A 21,680-nucleotide genomic window follows, 5' to 3' on the forward strand; every position below is an offset into this window, starting at 1 on the left:
TTGAAAGGCGGAGGGATAAATGGGTGGTGAGCCTCGCCTTTCTAGTTCTCGGGTCTCTTGTTTTTCAATTGTATCTCACCAAATGAGGCTATGCATAGGGTCACTATGAGCCAGAACCAACTTGACAGCACCCAACAACTTCAAGGAGTTCTGATGGAATAGCAGGTTATGAGTTGGGCTGATAATCACAAGGTCAGCAGTTCAAACCCATCAAGTGCTCCAAGGGAGAAAGATGCGGCTGTCTGCTGCCATAAAGAGTTAAAGCCTTAGAAACTCCAACAGGCAGTTTTACTCCGTCTTGTAGAGTTGCAATGCATTAGAATCAACTCAATGGGAGTAGCTTTGGGGTGAAAACAGCTTCGAGAAATAGTCACCATTTCCCTTTTTTGCGTAAGAGGAAACTAAACTTCAATTAGGCCAAAGAATTGGCTTTTACACCTGAGTGACTGCTTTGGGATTCCAAATGCTTTTCCTGCATCCTTGCTTCTAAGGAGCATCTGGCTGCACGTCTTCCAAGACAGAATTGTGTTTGTCCTTTTGGCAGTCCATGGTTGATATATATATATATGTTTTTGATGCAGCCGAGTTTCCCACATTTGGGGAAATCACAGGGGTCAGCACACGCACACACACATATATATATTTTATGCAGTCGAGTTTCCCACATTTGGGGAAATCACAGGGGTCAGCATATATATATATATACACATACATATATATATATTTTTTTAATGCAGGTCAGTGTATATATATATGTGTTTGTGTGTGTGTATACATACATATATATTATTTTTTTATTTTTTTTTTAATGCAGTTGAGTTTCCCACATCTGGGGAAATCACAGAGGTCAGCACATCCGGAGTGCAATGGATAAGCCTCGTCCTGGGAAAAGCACCTTCGTGATCATGGGGTCTCCCCTGCACCATATTCCACATGCATCAGTTTTGACTCTGCCTTCCTTCTTCAATGTCACCATGGTCAGGCACACATTAGCCCTCAAAGTTACATCCTTATGTTTCATCACTTTAAGGAGGGCTTGTGCAACAGACTTACCTAATGCAATGCATCGTTTGATCTCTTGACTGCTGCCTCCGTGAGTACTGATGGTGGATCCAAGCAAGATGAAGTCCTTGCTAATGTCAATCTTTTCTCCATTTATAATGATGCTATGTATAGATTCAACTGGGAGGATTTTTGTTTTCTTTACATAAAGTGTAATCCATCCTGGAGGCTGAAATCCTTAATCTTCATCAGCAAGTGCTTCAAGTCCTCCTCACTTTCAGCAAGGAAGGTTGTGTTGTTGTGTCATTTGCATATTGCAGGTTGATATAAGCCTTCCTCCAATCCTGATGCCACTTTCTTCTTCAAGTGAGCCAGCTTCTCTGATGATTTTCTTAGCAAACCGACTGATTAAGTATGGTGAGAGGATACAACCCTGATGCATATCTTTGCTGATTTTAAAACATGTAGTATTTCCTTGTTTGCACAGCTGCCTCTTGATCCATGTACAGAGATTCCTCGTTTCCACAATGAAGTGTTCTGGAATTCCTATTCTTCTCAAGGTTATTCATAGTTTATTATGGTCCATTTAGTTAAATGCCTTCGCAAAGTCAATTAACTACAAGTTAACATCTTTCTGGTTTTTCTCTGCTTTCAGCCAAGAGCCATCTGACACCAGCAATGATATCCCTTGTTCCACATCCTATTCTGAATCCAGCTAAGCCTCTGGCAGCTCCCTCTCAGTGTTCTGCTACAACCATTGTTGGATGATCTTCAGCCAAATTTTACCTCCATGTAATATTAATGGTATTGTTGTATAATTTGCATATTCTATTGGGGACAAATACAGATCTCTTCCAGTCAGTTGGCCAAATAGTTGTCTTCTAAATTTCTTGGCATAGAGGAGTGAGTGCTTCCAGTGCTTCATCAGCTGACTTGTTGAAACACTTCAATTGCTAGTCCACCAATTCCCGGAGCCTTGTTTTTGGCTAATACTTTCAGAGCAGCTTGAACATCTTCCTTCAGCATCATTGATTCTTGCTCATATACTACCTCTTAAGATTACTGTATATTCAACAAAGCCCACATGGAAGAAGCACACCAGCCTGTGGGATCATGAGGTGTCGAAGGGATCAGGTATAAGGTATCATCAGAACAAAAAATCTTACCATTGTGAATGATGGGGGGAGTGCGGAGTGGAGACCCAAAGCCCTTTAGCAGGCCACTGGAGACCCCCTTGCAGAAGGGTGTGGGGGAGGAGAGGAGCCAGTCAGGGTGCGATGTAGCAACGATGAAAAATACAACTTTCCTCTAGTTCCTAAATGGTTCCTCCCCGCTCCCACTATCATGACACGAATTCTACCCTGCAAGTCTGGCTAGACCACAGGATGTACACTGGTACAGATAGGAACTGGAAACCCAGGGAATCCAGGGCGGATGATCCCTTCAGGACCAGTGGTGTGAGTGGCGATACTGGGAGGGTAGAGGGAGAGTGGGTTGGAAAGAGGGAACCAATTACAAGGAACTGTATGTGACCTCCTCCCTGGGGGACAGACAACTGAAAAGTGGGTGAAGGGAGACGTCGGACAGGGCAAGATATGACAAAATAACAATTTATAAATTATCAAGGGCTCGTGAGGGAGGGGGTAGCGGGGAGGGAGGGGAAAAATGAGGACCTAATGTCGGGGGCATAAGTGGAGAGGAAACGTTTTGAGAATGATGAGGGCAATGAATGTACAAATGCGCTTTACACAATTGGTGTATGTATGGATTGTGGTAAGAGTTGTATGAGCCCCTAATAAAATGATTTTTTTTAAAAAGAAAAAGGGGAAAAAAAGATTACTGTATATTGACGAGGTTTTTTGGTACAGACACTGTGTATTCTTTCCATCTTCTTTTGATGCTTCCTGTGCCATTCAGCATTTTGTCCTTCTAATCTTTCAACATTGCAGCTCCAGGTTTGCACTTTTCTTTAGTCCTTTCAGTCTACGACCTATTGAACCTGTTCTTCCTTTTTGGTTTTCTAGCTCTAGGTTTTTGCACATTTCATTACACGATTTGACTTTCTTCTGGAGCCGCCCTTTGCAATGTCTGTTCAGCTCTTTGTCATGATCATTTCATGGGGAGTCCAACAGCAAGGCAGGCTGCTTTCATTGAGCCCTACTGGTGATCAGAATACATACAGTGTCTATAGACTTACTTTGGAATTCGAGGAGGTGGAGGTGGGAGAGCAGACCAAGTACTTTTTCAGAGGTTTTACTTGAATTCGAGTTTCAGGATAATTGTGGGATGCAATTGTTGACCATTAACAAGAAAATGTTCTTAAGTCTGAGGACAATCTCAAGATGTCTGTTGCCTAACTAGAGAATAGGAATTAGCTTGAGGCAAATAAGAGAAGGTTTTCAGTGTTATCTAGATCATCCTTCCAGAAGACACCTGCATGGAACATATTTCCCTCCTAGCAATGCGGAAAGTTGTAAAATTTCCAGACAGGCTGAGGTGGAGGGCAAGGAGAAACAGTGCAAGCTAGGCTATTTACAGTAAGGAAGTTAGGCTACATATTTCCCACCTCTGTATCTTGGGTCAAATTAACTAACTTCCTGAGCTTCAAGTGTTGATTGGATGATAAAACCCATGTGAAAGGTTCTGGCCTCCTTAGATCTTGGGGAATTTTCTAAATTTGGACAGTGGAACCCAACCAAAATCAGGGTTGAGGCACACTGAATAAAACAGCAGATAAAGAGGCTTAGTCATCAGAGAAGGATTATACCTACAGATAAAAACCAAAAGAAATCTGGAAACTATGAAGCAAGCCATGAAAAATCTAAGTCCCAAATGCTCTCACAGATGGGCATTTTCTTGACTTCTTCATGGATGTTTTCCATCTATTGCCTTAAAAATTGGGAGTTATGTAAAAGGTCAAAGCAACACGTTCCTTTAAATTGCTGACATTGACTATGTTTTAACAGCAGATAATTCAGGGTGGCTCGATATTTTAAAACTACTCTCAGCCGTGGCCCAATTCTAGGTAAATGTCATTCAGAACTTGAGAGGTGATGTTCATGGTTTTATCTATGTGACAAGCTACAGGGCTGATTTCTTTGTGAGTCTGGGCAGCCAGTCTCAGAACACCAACTAGGGAGACAGCCAGGAACACATGTTTTGCTGTGCTGATGAGAAACAGGTGTGTTATAAGCAAATCCCACAAACCCTTCAGAGGTATTCAATTTTCTTTGTGACGCTCAGGTTCTATTCACTGGAATCAATAGTTAAACTTGTTTACTGGAGGAAAGTTAGAGCCTTCTCCACACAGGATACTAATGGAGATACATCACGCAGGAGGAGCTCTAGAGAAGCAAAACTAGTGAAGTGAGCACATGTGCGCGTGCGCGCACAAAGAGATGTCTATCAAGGAGTGACTTACACAGTTGTAGAAGTAGTGTAAGTTCAGTCTGGTTCAAGTCTATCAGATGTGAACTGAAGACTTCTCTAACTCGTGTAGCTGCAGAAGCTGATGAACAGGAAGCAGGATGAAGAAGTAAGAGGACCGCAGGCTGGTGGATGCAGAAGTAAATGAATCTAAGGTCAGCTGAATGACCAGTCGGCAGTCCAATGATGGTCCCTGGGATTGGCAGGCTACACAACGGATGACCAATGAACCAGACACTGAATCTAGATCCAGCAGAGTGAAAGCGAGAGAAACATTTTGGCTCTGCTTAAGATATCTCTCTTTTACAAAATGCCGCATCCCCAAGGAAGTAACATCAGACTCCAACTTAATTGGTAGGATGGGCTCCACTTCCACGTTCACGCAGGAGTGTCTAGTTGACATGAACTTTGACCATCACAGCTTCCAAACGAAAGAGTCATATCTTCAAATATTAAAAGCAACCAAATAAAATATTAAACAAAAGGGCCAACATTAACAGCCTGGGATAGATAGTGTGTCAGTGTCTTATAAGAAAGACATAACCCAAATACAGTAGTGTCTTGCAAGGAAGGCCGTTGGTTCTGGGGACTGTGGTCAGTGGCGCTGCATTCACTGCTAGTGTGCCAAAGAGAAGTGACCCAATCTAATGTGGAAATTATCTCACCATATCACTAATATCACATCCAAGTACAATTTTGCTGAAGATTATGCAAAACTGGTTGCAGCAGTAATTGACAGGGGGCTGCCAGAACTTCAAGCCAGATGCATACGAGGATGCGACATGAGGAATATCATCGCTGATAGAGCTTGGCTGACAGCAGAGGATGTCAGAAAGAGGTTTCGTTGATGGTGCAAAGGCACTCAGCTGGGTGGCTCATAACAAACTAGACTTAGCCTTGAGGAAAAATGGGAATTCCAGAGCTCTTCAGTGTGCTTGTGCAGCATCTGTACACAGACCAACAAGTGTCCCTTGAGGGACTTCTTTTTAGCTGATCTTCTATCCCACCAAGCACGATGTCCTTTTCCGTGAACTGTCCTCTCCTGATACCATGTCCAAAGTAGGGGACACTACGTCTTACTGCTGTCACTTTTTAGTAGCACTCTGGTTATACTTCCTCCCAGACAGATTTGTTTGTTTTTTGGCCGTCCATGGTACTTTCAATATTTTTTGCCCACATCATACTTCAAATACATCAATTCTTTTTGGATATTCCTTATTCAATGTCCATGGTACTTTCATTATTTTTCATCAGTATCATAATTCAAATCCATCAATTCTTAATCTGCCTTGCTTATCCAATGTCCGACATAAGAGGTGACTGAAAATACCACGGCGTGGGTCAGGCACACCTTAGTCTTCAAAGTGACATCCTTGCTCCTCAACACTTTAAAGACACAGCACGCCATTAGATTTTGTGGCTGCTGCTTCCACGAACATTGAGTGTGGATCCAAAGGAGGTGAAATCCCTGACCACTTCAATCTTTTCTCTGTTTATCATGATATTATCCGTCGATCCAGTTGGGGGATTTTTGAGTCAGAATGAATTCCGTGGCAGGTTTGATTTGATTTTACAATGTGCTGCAATCCACAGGGAAGGCTACAATCCTTGATCATGATCAGCAAAGGTTTCAAGTCCTTGCTTTCAGCAAGCACAGTTGTGCTGCCTGCATACCACTGGTAGTTAGTGAGCTGACCTCCAATCCTGAGGGCATATTCATCTTGGGCTAATCCAGCTTCAACCAGGGGCTCAAACGTAAGAACAACTGTATGGATTGGACAGGATTGGGCAGCGTTTTGCCAATGTGCACAGGGTCCCTAAGAGTTGAAATCGATTTGACAGCATCTAACAACAGCAACAACATCCTTTTGAAGAACTTCTAGAAGGGCAAAGACCCTTCCACGGCAAGGTCACAGGGTAAAGCTGGCATCAGGGATGCTCTGTGACATCCCAGAGTGTACACCTAAAAAATGTTCATTGTATGATACAGGAGAGATGAGATTTAAAATACTGTTCTGTTAGTCTCGGTGCAAGGAAAATGATCCCACAATGATACCCTGAAGAGGTAAGAAGGGATATAAGCAATATAGAAAGAATCATTCTGGCATCTACTTAAATCTACACTTAGGGTCATAAGGAGATTGGAGAATTCAGTCTCTGCTTCTGGGATCTCATCCGGTCTTGAGGGTCTCAGCTCTGACTGGTCATGGTTTGTTTCTGGTGTGATGAGTCCAAGGGCCCACCCCTTTGCGGGTCATGGCTAGGTAAGTGGTCAGGAACACCGTCCTTCTATTTCTGCTGAAGCAGAAAGTCCTTCCAGGTTCAGAGAAGCCCCTGATCTCCTTGCTATTGGGGTCCCAGCTTGGATCTTGAACTTCTGTTGTGGGGATTCCATCAACAACTCCACTCTTTCTCTGGCTTTAGACAGCATCTGCGTTTCCATCCCCTGTACGGGGAGCAGCTAACAAAGCCTGGCAATGGGACCCTGTGGAGTGGTGGGTAACAAATAAAGGAGGAATATGCCTAGTCATGGCAAAAGGGCCAGCAGGTTCTGTGTTCACTTGTACAGATCAGCGACAGTAAAAGTTCACACCCACATCATGCATGGCCACCCAGCTGCTGCCACCAGCGCCCCTCTGATGGGGTACAGCGCTGAGGGAAACCCAGTCTCAGTGCGAGTGTGGGTGGGTGAGACCCTACTTACTCTGACCTCCAGGTACCCCTGGCTCTAGCCATCTCCTTTGTCTTCTGAAACTATCAGCTAAGGACCATGGGGTGCTGGCAGTCCTGCTTCTTCCACCTCGGGAACATCAGGAGGAATTCATAACCCCCCAGAAACTCCTGGTCATCTTCAGACAGAGCTTTGAGAGCTGACAAGGAAGTCTCCGTCCTTCCGTACCTGTCTGGCCATAGAGTCATCAAACACTGCACAGATCATTTTTTTCAACCCACTTGTTAGTTCCACCACCAAACCAAATCTGGTTGCGAAATAATAATATAATCACCAGACTCATTTTCTAGCCGATATGCCATCTGATAAAGACTGTTGTGGCCACACTTCATTATAAATCACATTTCACCTTTTTACTGAGAAGGTTTCTACCAAACTAGACTCAGTTTCTCAATATTAATCTTAGCTGGCTTTCTGCCTGCCCACTTTTCCAGTTTCCGATTTTCCTTCTCTGTGTGGGCTACTCTGCCGGGCCCTTGTCCCGACTGCCCGACCTCTCTGATTCTGGGGTCTACAGGATCAAACACCCCTCTAGTTTATACATGGGATTAATGGTTCCCTGCCAACTACTTTGCAGGAGCTTGTTGTAGCTTGTGGACTCTTTCTCCCTCTAGGTCTGTGGGGTACCCCACAGTCTCCGGACTTCTTGGCTACTGACAGAGAGACCTCCTTATGCGGGGGTAGGGGTGCACTCTCTCATCTCAGCTCTGTCTCGAGTCTAGACCTGGGGAAGGTGGAATCAGGGTTAGAACAAGGCTGGATACAAAGTTTGTTACCTCTAATAAGGGGTCATGCCCTGGGGCAGCAGATCCAAATTCACCAACTCCGATTAGAGAGGGAAGGAGACTCCAGTGGGACTCCAACAGCAAGGCAGGCAGGCTTGACGCAGTCCCACCCATGATCGGAAGACAGTGCATTTAAATGCTTCCACTTTGGGGTTCACCCCCATGGGCAGGGGGGTGAGGTAGGGAATCATTCCTTTCCCAAATCTCAAGATAATCCTGGGATACAATTGTTGACCACTTACAAGCAAGCAACTCTAACCATCTCAGGATGTTTCCGCTGATAACCATACGGCAGGAATTAGCTTTTCGGGATGATTGTCCTAGTTACCTGGAGGCTCTTCCCTGAAACATCGTGTTTGTTTCAGAGCAACGCAGAAAGTTCTAAAGCTTCCAGAGACACTGCAGTGGAGGTCAGGGGAAACATGGCAGACGTTGAGCTAACTTCAGTCAGTTGGGTTACAGTCTCAGCTGCCCCTGCACCTGCCACCACAGGCTGCATTGAGGTGGGGCTGCTGCGTGGGCTTGGGGCCTCGTGGACGCCCTCCAGCACCCCAACAGCAAGGATCTGATAAGGAGATAATAGCACCTTGATCTAAGAACTTCTGAGGCACTCTGAAGATGACCTCACCCCCTGCCACGATGTGGGTGCCAAGAAAACAAAGCACAGCCTCCTCTTCTGGGAGGAGAGTGGGGCTCACTCACCCAAGCCAGAGACCTTCCCAGGGGCACCCAATCCCATGCTGGTCTTTCCTATGGATTGACAAGCATCCATTCATCAGACACCTTCGATGTGGACATGCTTTGCCCGGGCACAGACTCGGAATGGATGAATCAGACCAGAGAGGATGGGTGGTGGCGAGAGGGAGGGAGGGCTAGGGATAGCTGGCCGAGAGCCTTGGTTTCCAAGGTGGTGGTGTTGGCCTGGTCTCATCCCCAGCAGGTGGATGGGAGTGGAAGAAGCCGGATCATGCGATGGGCTGGGAGGGAAGGGGCATGGCCATGAGGATGAGGCAGAGAGAGGAGATGTGACATAAACCCTGGGTTTATGACCTCTTTGGGCCATCAGCCCTTCTCTGATTAACATTTTAAAATAACATACGTAGGCCCCCAATTATATTAAAATCCTACTATCTTCTATTCGATGATATATTTGTTGTTATATGAGATGAATGTATCAACGGTAGGCGTAGCGAAGTCCGTGCTTCTCTCCGGACACATGGGAAGGCAAGATCAAGCACCGACCTAAGAGTCCGTCTAACTTATTCATGACCCTCTGGGCTTTTCCGGCCTCTCAGCAACAGGTTCACTGTGATGTGCAAACCCCTGTGGCTGAGGACAAGCACACAGGAATGGCCAACCCCATCGTGGACTGACTGCTGCCTGCGTTCATTGCCTGAGTATCAATAGGGCATCTCCAGGGCCTTGCTCCTAGTCCGTCTTGATCTGGAAGCTCCACTGAGTCCTGGGAGGGGTCAAAGCAACCCCCAAGCCTCAGATACAGATGGGCAGCAGCTGCATATGCGGTGCATTGGCCAGACACTGAAACTGGGGGGATCCTCGCTTGACCATTTTCGGGATGGTCAGAAGTGGAGCAACCTGGCAAGTATTCTGGCAGAAATGGACTTTCTCAGCAAAAGCCCCGGGCTTTCCAAGATCCCAGCAGGGGCAGGCCCACCACATCCCCCAGGCTGAGGAGCACAGTGGCTAAACGTGCCCAAAGGCTTCCCATCTCAGGCATGCTGTCCATCATCTGCCTCAAGAGAAAGCAGTCTCTGCTTGGGAGACCAAGCAGTCTTGGGATGAGTCAGGGCTTCAGCACCTGCATCCTGGCTCCTTCAAAGGAGACTGCCTGGCCAGGTGCGCTCCTACCGGCCCCTGGAGACAAAAGCAGCTCCCGTAGGAAGCTGGAGGGCTCACCAGCCCCAGACAGTTCCCATGACTTAGACCCCACTCCAGGGTCTTGGTCAGTCTGACTGTGTCCTCATGCCCAGGCTCATGTGCTACCTCCATGCCCCAACCACACAGGCATAACATCACACCTTCAGGGTGTGAGGCCAGGCAGGGGTGCAGGGGGCTCCATGGGGTCTGGGGCCTCTGAGCCTCTTCAGCAGTGGCCCCCAAGTCCTTCCTCACCTGGGCCCATTGGACCCCCAGACTCAAGGCATCGGAAGCCCCTCCCCACCGGTTTGCCTGAGCTAGGCTGCCCCATGGTCTGAGCAACAGCCTTGGGATTGCTCTGTCTTGCTGGGAAATGAGATAAGAATACTTATCTCATGTTGTGGATTGAATTCTGTTCCCCCTAAAATATATGTTGTAAATCCCAACCCCCTATGCCTCTGTCTGTGATTTCCACTGAGGACTGGTTGACTGTTGTTCTCCTGAGGCAGGATTCACGTAAATTGTGTTTTGAGTCAATCTCTTTTGGCAGCGAATTTGTTTGTTTTTGTTTTTACAACAAACCGAGGAGGACAGGTGGGGTAAGCCAGACGTCTAGACACACGGCGGCGATCTCCAGGGATCAGGAAAGCAGAAGCTGCAGAGACCAGCGCTGCCCTCCTGAGCCGACAGAGAGAGCCTTCCTCAGGAGCCGTGCCCTGCATTCAGAAGTGCAGGCCTCTAAACTGAGAGAGGAAATGTGATTGTTAAAGTCATCCACTTGTGCTGGGTCTGTGGCTGCTGGACCAGATAACGCTGCCACCTTAAAAAGAAGGTGGAAGGATTGATGGCTTGATGCCTGAGCCTCGGCCTAGCAGGTCCCTGAGAAGCCAGCTACCATGGCCTGGGCAGCAGCCCTCGGACGCACTTGTGCTCTCTGGAAGCGGACACACTGGCCAGCACACCGCCCTGGCCTCACTTCGTGCCTCGCCCCTCGTGTGGCCCTGGGAGCTCCCTAACATTGGGGTTTTCATTTATTTATTTTTTATCCTGTGGGGTTTCCAGCCCCATCTAGAGCGTTCCCACTGTTGAGCAGTGCGACGCTGGGAAGGGCTGGTGTGGCCTTGGGGAGAAAAGAGCGCTGCTGCGCAGCTGCTGCACCTACAGAGAGGCCGACGGTGCCGGGTCTAACGCGGAGGGTTTCACGCTGCTCTGGTGGGACGGAGTCCAAGCTCAGTAACCCGTCTCCAGCTGTCTCCTCAGCAAATGCAGGGGCCACTGGACAGCCTGGTGCCCGTGAATCCGAGCATTCTGTTCTGAAACAAGGGGTGGAGGCTAGCCCTTTCATGCTAAGACAGCCTCCACGCAGGGCGAGCGTGAGTCCGGTCTGACTCCATCCCCCCACCCCATCCCCCACCTCCCATGGGGCATATCAGGAAAGGAACATAACAGATCAGAAATGGAAACAAAGCCAAGCCACGAAGACCCTGAGGAAGCCCCAAGTAGATTTTAGGTTAGGAGTGGGCAGTTCTCAGAACCTCCCGGATCGGTGGGGCCGGCAGACAGACCTGGCATTATGCATGCTTCTTTGTTTTTGGGGGGGGTTGTTTTCTTTTTCTCTTTTCGTTCAATCTTTTGTTTTCGTTCTGTTTTGTGTTCGTTGTTATTGTTTTGTCTACCTATAGTAAATAGGCACGGGAAGCAAGCCTGAGGACAAAGCAATGGGACTGGTGGTTCTGGAGGGACGTTAGGGGAGGAGGAGGCAGGGGGAATGAGCAGTGAGCAAACAACGCCCTAGACAGGGGAACAACTAGGGAATTAAAAGTAGCAACGAGGAGGACGTAGAGATGCTGAGGGTGTAGGAGCAACAGCAATCTACCTGAGAGGAATTACTAAGAGGCAGAAGAAAAGCGAGCATGATAGTGGGAAAAGAGGAAGGTAAAAAGAAACAGGAAAGATCTAGAAAGCAAAGCTATGCATATAAACATAGGTGGGCACTTATGAAATATATAAAGTCATAAAAATAGAGGTATTGGTGTATGCACATATATTTATTTATATGGTAATCCACTGAGGTTGTGGACATTTGGGCCTCTGCTCAAGCCTTCCTTCAACCAAAGAACACATTGTTCTAACAACCTGGCATTCTGTGATGCTCACCCTCCCAGCACAATCGCTGAAGACAAAATGGGTGCATAAGCAAATGTGGTGAAGAAAGCAGATGGTGCCTGGCTATCAAAAGATATCACATCTGGGGTCACAAAGGCTTGAAGGTAAACAAGCAGCCATCTAGCTCAGAAGCAACAAAGCCCACATGGAAGAAGCACACCAGCCTGTGTGATCATGAGATGTCAATGGGATCAGGTAGCAGGCATGAGAAGATCCCCAATGAAAAAACATTGTTGAGAATGAAAGGGGTCGGAACAGAGACCCCAAACCCATCTGTAAACAATAGGACACCCCCCACAGAAGTCTCATAAGGAAAGGATGAATTAACCAGGGGGAAGTATAGCACCGAGTGAACACACAATATTCCTCTGATTCTTTGAGACTTTCTCACCCCCCTCTATCATGACTCTAGTCCTGCCTTTCAGATTGGAGCATGTACACTGGTCCAGATAAGAGCTCATGACACACAGAATCCAGGTTAGGTAACCCCCTCAGGAACAGAAATGGGAGTAGCAATACCAGGAGGGGAGGGGGAAAGTGGAAGAGGAGGGGAGGAAGGGGGAACCGATCGCAATGATTAATGTATAACCCTTCCCCCCAAGGCAGACAAAAAACAGAAACATGGGTGAAGGGAGACAGCAGTCAGTGCCAGATATGACAAGAATAATAACTTATAATTTATCAAGGGGTCACGAGGGTGGGAGGGGGGAAGGGAGGGAGAAAGAGGAGCTGATACCAAGGGCTCAAATAGAAAGAAATTAAATGATGTATGGATTGTTATAAGAGCCCCCAATAAAATGATCTTTCAAAAAAAAAAGACAGCCCCCAAAGCTTTAATCCATAACCAGTTGCTGTGGGAGGGAGGCCTGGCAGCATAGTGGTTATGCGTTGGGCTGCTAACCTCAAGGTGGGCAGTTCAAAACCACGAGCCCATCTCTGGAGAAGCACCAGGTGTCTGACTCCTGTAAGGAGTTACACTGCAGGAACCCCCGGGGCAGTTCTGCCCTGTCCCGCAGAGTCACTGCGAGTCGGCACGGACTCAAGTGAGCGAGGGCTTCAGAGTGCAGTGCCTTCAAGTCTGACGCACGGCAACTGCGTGAGCTTCAGAGTAGAACTGGGCTCTACGGTTTGCAATGCCTGACTTTTTTTTTTGGCAGGTAGATCACCAGGTCTTTCTTTCAGAGGCCCTCAAACCTCCAACCTTTCAGTTAGCAGCCACGGGCATAGCCATTTGGGCTACCCAGAGACTCCTCTGTGGCTTCAGCCATCCTCAATGGAAGACCACCCTCAAGTGGCAATTCTGCTGCCAAGGGAGTGGCCTCCCAAGACCTTGAAAAAATGTCAGGTCTCCGGCTGTTGCTGGGGTCTGGGAGACCTGGAGAAATGCTTCCCTCACCCCTATCCCCCTGCGCTCTCTCTTGGGGCCTACTGACAGTGACCGGCGGGATCTCTGGGCGGTTCAGGAAGGATCTTTGGACTAGAGAAGGGTCCATCCCAGTACTGGGCTGAATATGCCTACCTGGAGACTCAGAATGTGACCTTATTTGGAAGCAGGGTCTCTGCTGATGTGATTAGTTATGATGAGGTCATCCCAGTGCAGGGTGAGTCCGGAATCCAGTGATTGGTGCCCTCATAGGAAGAAAAGAAGGGCACACAGAGACACAGGTCGAAAGCTGAAAGCCATGTAACCACAGAGGAGACACTGTGGGGATGGGTTTCTGGGGGCCCAGGACCCTCCAAGGATTGCCAGCCACCAGCAGTAGCTGGAAGAGGCAGGTGTGGATTCTTCCCTAGCCTTCAGAGGGAGCATGGCCCCACAGGCACCATGATCCCAGACTCCCGTCCCCCAGAAAAGGAGCCCTAGAGGTGAGGGTTATGAGTTGATAGTTGCAAGGTCCACAGTCCAAAACCCACCATCCACTCCGAGGGTTCTCCCCTCATGAGGCTTTCTGCTTCCATAAGGAAGGTTGTAACCTTGAAAATCTGCAGGGGCAGTTCGACCTTGCTCTAGGGTCACTATGAGCCAGAGTTGACTCAAAGGCAGGGAGGCTTGTGAGCTCCCAGAACTGTGAGAAGGTGAATTCCTCTGTTTTAAGCCATCCGGGGTGTGATGTTTTGTGAGGGCTGACATAGGAAGCTCACACAAGCTCACCACCTTCAAGTCGGAGCGGAAGCCTACCTCTTCCATGAAGCCCCCAGCCCTTGGACTTCCATCCCATCTGCAAACATGTGCAGAACGCGGGGTGTTATCCTTCTAGAGAGGACTCGGGACTTCTGCCCTCCAGGGCCTCAGCCTCTCCTTCACTGCATGAGCAATGCGCCCAGTGCTGAGTGCTTGGCCCACAGCGGGCCTTACTCTAGTCATGCACAAGCCCCTGGTGACTTCTCCTGTCCTCCTCTAGTTAGAGCCCTGGGAGCATGAGACGGAGTGTCTGTCACCTGTGCTTGCGTCCTCACCAGCAGCCAGGGCACAGTGTGTGTTCCGGAAACGGCTACTGACTGGGAGCAAGCGAGAGGTGCATAATCCCAGCTCCGCGCAAAGGCAGAGAAGGCAGGTCCAGACAGGGGAGCCACGATGCAGGAAGGCAGCCCCGTGCCCACAAGGTGGAAGCAACCACAGGAGGGGGTGGGGACAGGAAAGGAGAATGGGGGTGACTGTCTTCGGTGGATCCTGGTGGCTGGGCCTGGGTGGCGTCGCACAGCCATTGAAGTCCTAAGCTTCTTGTTGGACCTGGGAACGTGGCCTTGTTTGGAAACAGGGTTGCTGAAGAAGCCACTGGTTCTCCCACAGGATCGACGTCCTGACAGAAGAGAAGATCTTCTGAGAGAAACATGGGGAAGGTGGAGGCAGGGATCGAAGGAATGCTTCTCTAAGCCAAGGAATGTCAAGAATCGCCAGCCGTCACCGAAATCGATGAGAGGGAACTGGACGGACGCTGCCTCAGATCCCACCAGAGGCACCAACGTGGCCCATGGACACCCTGATGCCAAGCACGTGGCCTCAGGTGGGAACACTCAGACAAGAAGTGATGGGTTTTTCATATTAAATAATCGTTTTACTGTTTTTGTCAAATATTATTTAAGTTTTCCATTAATATTTTAAAACTCGTTTCTTTTTGAAAAACGATCATCTTATTGGGGGCTCGTATAACTCTTATTATAATCCATCCATCCATTGTGTCAAGCACATTTGTACATTTGCTGCCATCATCATTCTCAAAACATTTGCTTTCTACTTGAGCCCTTGGTATCAGCTCCTCATTTTTCCCCTTCCCTCCTCCATCCTTCCTCCCTCATGAACACTTGATAATTTATACGTTATTATTATTTTTTCATGTCTTACACTGCCCGATGTCTCCCTTCACCCACTTTTCTGTTGTACATCCCCCAGGGAGGGGGTTATATGTAGATCCTTGTGATAAGCTCCCCTTCTCTCCCCCACCTTCCCCTTCCCCTCCTGGTATCACTACTCTCATTATTGGTCCTGAAGGGTTTATCAATCTTGGATTCCCAGTGCTTACAGCTCTGAATGGTACCAGAGGACATCCTCTGGTCTAGCCGGATTTGTAAGGTAGAATTGGGATCAGGATAGTGGGGGAGGAAGCATTAAAGAACGAGAGGGAGTTGCATGCTTCATTGGAAAGTGCTGCTTTTATAAGCACTCCGTTGGTGGTACCTTGTGGCCGTAGCCCTAGGAAACCAATATCAAAGCCAGTTGCTGACAAGGCACTTTTGACCCCTGGAGAGCCCACGCGTGTCAGAATAGAACTGTGCTCTGCAGGGTTTTCAGTAGAACAAGTCGCCAGGCCTTTCTGCCGAGTTGCCTCTGGGTGGACTTGAATCCCAACTGTCTGGTAAAAAGAGGAACGTGCTATCCATGGGCACCACTCAGGGACCCCAGGAAACTGATGAACCCGCCAAATGATGAGAGGCAAGAAGATGGCCACCCCAGCTCTCAGGGAGCATTGAGGCCTGGAAACAGGAGCAGCCAGGTTCCGGTGAGCCCAGCAAAACAACAGCATGGCCTGGACCGGAACCTGGGTTCCCAGCCTTCGGTCCAGGCCTAGCCAGCAAGTTCCAAGTAGATGGCACCGATGCCCCTGGAGGGCCATCTGCCAGTCTCGTTGGCAAAACGCCCTTCCTTTCTATTGAGAAGACCCATCCCAGATGTTCTGCTGGTTGTGTAATTATGCCCGTGCTGTGGAGCGGAGTGTTTTATTGTAATGACAGCCTGGATTTATAGAGCCCCAACCTCCAAGAAACACCGGTGCTCAGCAGACACTGCCTTAGTTCTTATGCCAAACCCTGATGAGCTCTGGGGAGGAGGCAGGGAAGCATTAATTGGCTATTACGAGTTATGGAAAGTGAGGCACAGGCAGGTTAAAAGGCTCGCCTGGGGCTCGAAGGGTTAAAGGCAAAGAGTAGGCTTCTGATGCTCTCTGCATTCTGGACACTGGCCCACCGTAGGCACAGCGGTGTCACCCACAGCAATTTCCAGAGGAGGACAGGAGCTGGTGGCTGGCAACAAGATGCCTAGGAAAATGGCACTGCAGTCGTGTCTAAAACTCGTTTCCTGGGACCAGCCCAGGGCGTGCTGGGGGCTGGCTCACCACACCCAGGAGTGGGGTCACCAGGACGGCTATTATGGCACCTTCCTGGCTCCTTCTCTTGGCCTCCTCACTCAGATCTAGGGCCTGGACGTTGACTAATGATATGTTCTGAAAGGCAGCCCGCAGCATCCAGGTGCTCACCCAGGGCAGGAGGTGAGTGTGTGGTTCTGGGACCCTATGGAGAGACACAAAAGAGTCTGAGCCACGTGTTCGAGCCCCAGAGAGAATGTCCTCTCTCCAGCAACAGAAGGTAGCATCTGGACCTCTTGCTGCCTCTCCATCTAGTGACAGTGAGTGCTGAGGATTTATGGCCCAAAGCCCTGCTGGGGAGGGCAGGCTTGTCCAGCGCCACACAGCCCTCCCGCCTCTGTGGCCCCTCTTACCAGGGCATAGTGCTGGGAAATGGGCAGTCCCAGTGGTTAAGAGACAGGTTTCCAGCCAGATGGATCAGGTCCCAAAGACCTGTGAACTGGGAATGTTGGTCTCAGGAATCCAAGAGAGAGTGGTGCAGGGAGTGAGAGACCTCTCATATAAGAAGTCTCATAGATAATAAGCATATCGAGGTGGTTATTATCATTTGCTCTAAAATTTATAGGGGCTTCCTGATGGATGAAGAAACAGAGAAAGCCACAGAGCTGACTCCAAAACTTTCTCTCTCTCTCTGTCTCTCTCTCTCTCTCTCTCTCTCTCACGCACACACATTCTCACACATTCATACTTATACACACATACACACCCACATAATCCCACAAACACACACTCATTCACATACACTCAAACACACGGACACAATTCAGCTCCATTCACTCACACAGTTTATCGGCACTCACTTGCACCCATTCACACACACACACACACACACACATTTCCTCTCGTGCACTCTCCATCACACACGCAGCTACACGCACATACTTACACTCCCTCACTCCCTCACATAAACTGTTCATGTTTACAAAACAGAAGTGGGCAACCCCAGGCTCTGCTCATGTTCCCATTTCTTGTCCAAGGAGAGGGATATGGACAGTGTAGTTGCGTCCTCCAAGGCCCAGCCCATGGCCATGACCCCTCATCCCTGCTGCCCTCCCAGAGCCACAGCACTGCACTGAAGTCATACATGCCAGGCTGAGGAGCCACTGCCACATACTGCCCATGTGGAAGCCATCGAAAAAAGGGGGTCAGGAGGCTGAGCTCAGCCACATGCCAGCTGTGACACTTGGTTATTGCTGCTATTGATAGATGCTGTCGGGACATCGTGACTCCTGGCGACAGAAGGAAACACTGTCAGTCCTGCACCATCCTCATCGTTGTCATGGTTCAGCCCATTGTTGCAGCCACAGTTGTCAATCCATCTCACAACTCAACTCTTCTGAGCCTCCGTTTTCCAATCTTCAAAGTGAGGGCTATACCTTGCTTAGGGTCCCTCTATACCATGCTCTAGAAGGAACCTGAGCACCTTGGATGAATGGCAACTCCAGGTCCAGTGTGAAAGGTTGCACAAGCTGGGCCTTGGGCACTTTGATGGAACAGGATGCTAGAATAGGCTCCAAGACTCACGGGTCCGGTCAGCAGGACAGAGGAGCCAACCAAATATGGAGCCCATTGAGGATCAGAAGAAAAAGGATGGGTAGAACAGGAACGCACACTGATTCTCAGTTCAGAATGATATGCCTGCCAAACGCCAGTCCACTGGACACCTACTTCTTCTTGGAGAAGTCAGCAAGTTAAAGGACATCGGCCAGCAGTGTATCACAGCTTAAATCCTGAGTACTAGGTTTGCAGATTGGGACAAAGGCTTTCGATTTCTGGAAGGAGCTCTCGTCTCAGAAACCCACAGGGGCAATTCTACTCTCTCCCATCAAGTTGCTATGGGTCCGACTTGATGGCAGTGGAGAGTGAAAGGTTTGTAGAATTCTGTGGGGAACAATGAAAGCTCAAACTCCATTTGCTGAGTCTCCTGGAGGAGTAAACCTCCATTGAATTCCTTCTGACCCTTAATAACCAAGAATGTGAACCATCTCGCCCTCAGGCAAACTGCATTAGAAAGTGGACTACCTCCACCCCACTTACCAGCCCAGGGAGGAGCAGTCTCCCTTAGGGGCTTACCTGGGTGTGCCCTCATTGAGATTAACATACTGGGGGTGGCACCATCATGAGTCAAGCCCTGATTGCCTTGGTTGGAAGGCCTTGAACCAATCTTGTAAGGTCCACTGCCTGGTTTAATGCATGTGTTCCCATCACGGTCTCATTCCCAACTCTACAGTCCCACTTGCCAGTGTGATGCACTGATCTGCTGCTAATCATGCGTTTGTGAATTCCCTGTGTCCTCCTTCAGCCCCTGAATCTCTGTGAATCTTTGAGCGCCATTACGACTTCATGTGAATGTCTCTCATCTGGGTGCTGTGTCCTTGTCTTTGTGTCTTTTCCTGTTTAAGACTTAAGAAATGTCCTCCCTAAATTACATTTGAGATTTGCCATCTCACTTCTACCCACAAACATCAGTTATCTAGCCTTTCCTGGATGCGCTCTATTTCAGGGTTGAATAGAGCCCTGCTGACATGGGAAGTTCTTTCTTATATGAGAGTCAAGCTGATAAAAGCCAAAATTCCTAATGAAAGAAAAGTGCATCCCTGCTGGTGCAAGCGTCAACACACTCAGCTTCTGACCAAAGGGTTGGTGGTTAGAGTCCACCCAGAGGAGGTCAGTCCACCCAGAAAAGCTTAACAATTTATTTGCAAAGGAACCAGCCATTGAAATACCTACAGAGCCCAGGTCTCCTCTGACACATGAGGCCTCCAGGAGTTGAACAACTAATTTAGTGAATTATTGGAGATAGACAACAATCCTACATGGGTGGTGACACTGGCTGAACATAGATCAGAAGATTGACCTTACCTGCTGATACTATCTTTTGACGTGTCACCTCCACTTGGTAGGACTTTGATTTGCACTTCTGCCTCCTGCCATGGTCTCTACCACTAGAGCACGAATGAGCCCCGAACAAAGCCTCATTCTAACACTTGCGGATGAGGATCAAAGCTGACCGCCTTCAGTATGGAGTCCAGCTCAATGTAAAGAAGCCTGAACTATGCCCAACTGGACCAGAAGAGGACATCACGATAAATGGAGGAAAGGATGAAGTTGTCGAGGAGTTTGTCTTGCTTGGAGCCACAATGCATGCTCATGGAGGCAGCAGTCAAGAGATCAAAAGACATGTTGCATTAGGTAACTCTGCTGCCCAAGACCCCAAGACCTCTTCAGGGCACTGAGAAGCAAGGATGTTACTTTGAGGACTAAGGTGTGCTTGACCCCAAGGCATGGTATTTTCCATTGCCTCATATGCATGTGAAAGGTGGACATTATTAAGGAAGTCCAAAGAATAGATGCATCTGCACTGTGGTGCTGGAGAAGAATGCTGAAAGGACCCTGGGCTGCTAAAAGCACAAATCAATCTGTCGTGAAGAAGTCCTGCCAGGGTGCTCCGTAGAGGCAAAGATGGCAAGGCTTTGTCTTACATTCTTTAAGCACGTTCTAAAGAGAGACCCCGGGGAAGGACATCATGTTTGGTAAAGTGGAAGGGCAATGAAGAAGAAAGCCCAGTACAAGACGGACTGACACAGGGGCTGCCACAATGGGCTCAGGCAGAGGAAGAAATGTGAGGATAGTACAGGACCGGGCAGCGTTTCTTTCTGTTGTGCAGAATGTCGCAAGGACTCGATGGCACCTACCAAGGACAACATGTGAAATCTGAACGACAACTAAAGAGAAGCCACATCTATCTGTGACTCAAACTTGTCTTTCACAGATGTGAAGAGCCCCCTGACAAAATGATGTGTCCCGGATACAATGGATTACTTGTAGACCGCCCCCTTTTCAGACCTGGGAGGTGGGTACCCTCTGGGTACCAGCCAGCTGAGCTTTGTCCTGAAAGATGCAGAAAACTACCAGGCTACCAGTTGGCAAGGCCAGTGGGGAAACGGTCTGAAAGTATAGGTTGAGAGCATGTGAAATCTGGCAAAGGAAGCGGAGGCCGAGCAGCTGTGCCACAGTAAACAGAGAGCGTTGTCTAACGACCCGCCTACAGTGGTTGCATTATATATTGTATGTGCAGCCTTCCGATCATTTACCTCATGATTTGGCAAATTTGTTCAAATTTGCAAAACAAAACCCTTTGGCCATGAAGAGCTAAAAAATTAAAGGGAATATTGAATTTAACAGTTAAGAGATTGGATTTCTGTTTGTTAAGAATGTTCATGATGGATCTCTAACGCACACATGTGTTAGTCATGATGAGCGCAGTGATAGTGTTGATCCTGTAAAAACCAGAAGACAGGGCTCTGTGAAACAGGCATCGGCATCTCCTTCAGAAGCTCATCTCTGCTTCAGGACTGCCAAAGGCAGGGCTGCAACCGATCTGCCTGAGTCCGGCTCTCACGCTTTGCAGTGTGGCTTTTCATTTGGCTCAAACACTGCGGTTGTTTGGGGCCATCGGGTCAGTGCCAACTCACAGCGAACCTTTGTCCAACAGAACGAAGCACTGTCCAGCCTTCCACTGGCACAATGATTCTTATGCTTGAGTCCACTGGTGCAGCCTCTGTGCCAAGCCAGCTGGTCAGCTGAAGAAAACACTGGTCAAAGATCTTCCTCTCTGTTGCTGCCCCTCCACTTTTCCAAGAGTGATGTCCTTCTCTAGGGACTGGTCTCTTCTGAGAACATGTCCACAGTGCCTGAGATGATGTCTTGACATATTCCCTCTGACTGCACTTCTTTTTATTTTTCACTTCTTTTTTTTATTCATTGGGAGTTAGTACGTATGTCATATCATTCCACGGTTCAATCATGTCAGCAGAATTGTACAGTTGCTACTACAATCAGTTTCCAAACATTCTTTTTCTTCCTGGACACCTTGACAACTGATCCCTTTTACCCCCACCCCTACACTTCCATCACCACCCAAAACCTTTATTCTACTTGAGGTCTCTGTAGGTTCATAAAGTCTGGGTTTCATTTACCAGAAAACCTGAAACATAATGTCAAGAGGGAGAACCTCAAGGACATAACACCTCTGAGATACATGCTAATATA

At 48.3% G+C, this 21,680-nt stretch overlaps 1 pseudogene; it reads right to left on the minus strand.

Moving 5' to 3' along the window:
• Nucleotides 1-810: 810 nt before the first annotated feature.
• LOC115873690 lies at nucleotides 811-921 on the minus strand (annotated as a pseudogene).
• Between the last annotated feature and the right edge of the window lie 20,759 nt (nucleotides 922-21,680).

Source organism: Echinops telfairi, unplaced genomic scaffold, assembly GCF_000313985.2.
Source record: "Echinops telfairi isolate 266 unplaced genomic scaffold, ASM31398v2 ScPeMD7_7469;HRSCAF=8507_0, whole genome shotgun sequence".
In the NCBI taxonomy this organism is placed as follows: domain Eukaryota; kingdom Metazoa; phylum Chordata; class Mammalia; order Afrosoricida; family Tenrecidae; genus Echinops; species Echinops telfairi.